The following is a 4,115-nucleotide window of genomic DNA, read 5'->3' as shown; positions in this document are numbered from 1 at the left end:
TTATTTTTGGAACAATTTTTCTTCAATAAATAAATAATAATAAATATCGTCTCCATGTACATTGTACACACCTTTATCTCGTTAGCACCTCTTCATAAACAACATCGCTGAGGAAACGGCGCTTCTTCTTTGTTTCCTCGTCCAGGGCAAGAATACGGAGGCTTTTAATGGCCAATTATTCAATTAGTGCCAACGTATTTTGCCTTTTTGCAAGGAAAAACACGAAGAGGAGAGGAGAGGAGAGGAGAGGAGAGGAGAGGAGAGGAGAGGAGAGGAGAGGAGAGGAGAGGAGAGGAGAGGAGAGGAGAGGAGAGGAGAGGAGAGGAGAGGAGAGGAGAGGAGAGGAAAAACCCGTAATGGCGAACGCGGCTGAGTTTCTCTTCACCATCGACCACGGCTACGCAGCAACGCTTCCTGTCATTGGTTGATAAAAAAAATGGCCGCAGCAACGGTTCCTGTCATTGGTTGGTAAATAAATGGCCATAACTTGGGAAGCACTTGTCTGATTAATATCAAACCTTGAAAAGGCACATCCTCAGGTCCCCAGCAATATACCTGGCAAGTTTCAATTATATCGGACCAGCAGTTGTCGAGAAACAGCGGTCACACACACACACACACACACACACACACACACACACACACACACACACACACACACACACACACACACACACACACACACACACTGCTGGAATTATAGATAGATGGTAGGGGGACCAAAGTCTACAGGGGTCTCAAGTCTGTGAACTCTTAAATACCGCACACATAATGCCAATAATGCGAGATGATGGACTACACGGCTGATTCGATCAGTTTACAGTGAACGAATCAGAAACTATGAATAAAATGAATGTCTGTGCAGATTTCACTGTTAGGTCTCACACTTTTCAAGATGGCTGTAATGACGTGTCAATGAAAATGACAATGACTATGTTCGACCTAAATTGTAACTTTTATGTCCGAAATTGTTGCATTCTTTGTTCTTCACAATATACAGACTTTGTTGATTCTCTCTTCATTTTGAATACATTTCGGACCGAAAGCCTGCTGACACTGAAAGCATGACAAACACCGACTGCATTGAACATTGCAAAATAAATGGGTTCCCCACCAGGCCCACGAACTTATATTTGTATTGTGAAAAAGGCTTCCAAAAACGAGTCTGACTTTTCACAAGGGAAAGGAAACTCATTTTGGGCTCACCTGGACTTCAGTCCGGTAAGCTTATGCAATTGAGCAGTATCCGTCGGTGAGTCAGTCAGTCAACCAGTCAGAGAGTCTGCAAATCCTTAAGTCATTCTTGCTTGAACCAAACACACGATTTTGATAAAAACTTGGCCACAAAATTTAAGTCTGATGTCTAACGAAGGTGGATTAACCGCATCAAAATCTGCACTCATTAAGGGTGCCTCTACAAGGGGGTTGACTTCCCCCCCAAAATAAGTATTTGCTCTCTTCTCCGAAACTACACACACAATTGGGATGAAATTTGACCACAATCTCCATCACCGGTGATGTGACAAAGTTTGTTCACGGCATTAAAAAAATCAGGGTGTATGGAGGTCTGCTGGGGGTTTGAGTGACTGTTGTTCCTGATCCAGGTGAGCTTCAGGACCCATGGTTATACTTTTATTCCTACGATTATTCACTTTAATGTAGAACTGATGCATGGTTTAAGCAACTCGTCGATTGTTTGGATTAAACAATGTTAATGTTAGTCAGTCTACGACTACAGTTAACTTAAACATGGTCAGGGCTAGTAGAAAGTAAGACTAACTCCAAGTTATCGTTTGGCATTATATACTCCATTACTACTCACTTATGAAAAAAATTCCACGATTTCTCTCCCTTAAGTTGGTACAACCATAGCAAGCGTTGCTTACCGGCATCTTTCAAGTACTTCAGATTGGTTTCAGATGTGGAATTGTATTCAAATCTGAGGTGGACCAGCAGTGCCTGGTGGGACTCCATGACAGATGTGTGTGTTGTCGAATGGTGGTGCCAGGCGGTGAAATGGTAAATTTTGCCTGGAACGATGATGGCAGCCAAGCTTTCTAATCTGGTCATGATTTCATCAAACTATGCCCTCGAGTGGTTAAACTGTAACTCTATGACCCAATCTTACTGCAATGAAGTAAATGTAGATGTCACTGAAAATCCAAAAAAACTAGGACACTCTTCGACGTCGTGACGTCAACAGATATGCCTCTGCCAACAGTATTACGTCATGACACGCACTTTTACCAAGTTTGATTTCAATCCCTGAACCGAGATTTAAAATATTAAATAATTCTGCCTGCCAGACCATGCATCCGATCAGGTTTAGATTTAAGACACTTATTCCCCATGGATACCAGATCGTAACTGTGAAGTTTCACATCAATTTATGAAGCAGTTCAAGAGAAAGAATTAAAAAAAAAAGATTTTCATTCAATCCGATATAGCTGCCAGCCCATGTGACCTATTAATTATATTTGTGAACACCCTGGTATCCCCAAGGCTTGGAGAACTTGTGGGTGAAGTTTCCTCTCAATCAGTAAAGCGGTTCTGGAGAAGAAGATTTTTGAAGGTTTCGATATAAAAACAATATGGCTGCCAAACAACGTGACTGATGATGTCATCAATTTTTCTCCCATGCATTTTATCCCTCGATGACCCTCAAAAATGTTCATGCTGATTGGATAAAGCGTTCGACGTCTGCAATTATGACATCAACCAAAAAAATGACACTTGCTTCACATGGGGAGTACTTGCCACGTGCCAAGTTTCAATTATTTCCATGGACCGGTTTTGGAGATACAGACGTCCAAAGTTATTCCTTTTCCCACCCAACATGGCTGTCACATCACGTGACCTATGACATCATAATTATCATTAAATCGTTCTGTATGAATAGTCACATCTATGATGAAAATTTCCTGTCAATCAGAAAAGCAGTTGCAGAGAAAACAGAGAAAACTAGCATGGACAGACGTACGTACATGCGGACAACCCACAAACATCATGCCACCAGCAACTTCGCCAACTTCGCCATAAAAATAGGGGCACGACACCTGGGTGCTCACCTGGTAGAATCAATATATGGAGGAGGAAGTCAACGTGGGATGGAATCAGAAAAATGTATCAATGAACTGTTGTTATGGCAAAACAAAATATTTGGGGGGGGGCACACCCAGTAGACCCCCTTATGGCCTGATTTTTTTTTCTAATGGTGTGAACATACTTGGTGCAACATTAGTGATGAAGTTTGTGGTCATGTTTCATCAAGATTGTGCATGTAGTTTTGGAGAAGAAAGCAAATACATTTTTTTGGGGGGGGGGAGGGGGAACCACTCCGTACACCCCCTAAGACCCCAATCTTTTAATGTCGTGAACAAACTTCGGTACACACCAGTTGCGGTGTAGTTTCAGAGAAGTTGCAAATGTTTGTGCACGTGGACGACACGCCATTCGCACGATCTCCCTGGAGCTACGTTCCATTGTTTCCAAGTGATGTCATAATGGTGGAAAGCTGTGACGTGACGTCATCGCGTCGGTGGATGTCGTCATTGACTGACTCGGTTCACCAATTGTACAGACGTGTAAAACGGCTATTCCCAACTAAAACTGACTGGACATGCGAACATCCTTGTCTCGGTGAATATTTTGAGACAGAATCACAACTCCAACCCGAACCATCGCTGCCAACTCGACCCCCAAAAACGTATATACAGAACTCAAATCGCACAAGCCTGAAGCTCCCCTCATGTTATGTGGAAATACGTGTAAAGTCCACGATAAATCCATGGCAACGTCTACAGAGTTGAGAGGTAGTCGCGGAAAAAAAAAAAATCAAAAAACAATAAAAAAAAACACATCCTTATAAACCTCATTTATATCGACATTTTCGAGACGTTTCTAAATACTGAAACATTTAAATATTCTTTATTCAGAAATAAATCATGATTACTGTTGATTGAACGGGACAGTTTTTTATGCGGTGTATTGCTTCACGAAACCTGAGTGGTTGGTTTATTACAGTTGAATAAAATTTCAATTAAAAAAAAAAAATATCCTCATCTCTCGTATGAATTTTATTGGATGTCCAGGTGTGTACGAAGAGGTAAATCAAG

The sequence above is a fragment of the Eptatretus burgeri genome, chromosome 8 (genome assembly GCF_056783735.1).
Source record: "Eptatretus burgeri isolate ZD-2024b chromosome 8, Ebu_testis_v1, whole genome shotgun sequence".
NCBI classification, from domain to species: Eukaryota; Metazoa; Chordata; class Myxini; order Myxiniformes; family Myxinidae; genus Eptatretus; species Eptatretus burgeri.
The sequence above is the reverse complement of the archived record's forward strand: the minus strand, read 5'-3'. Positions refer to the sequence as shown.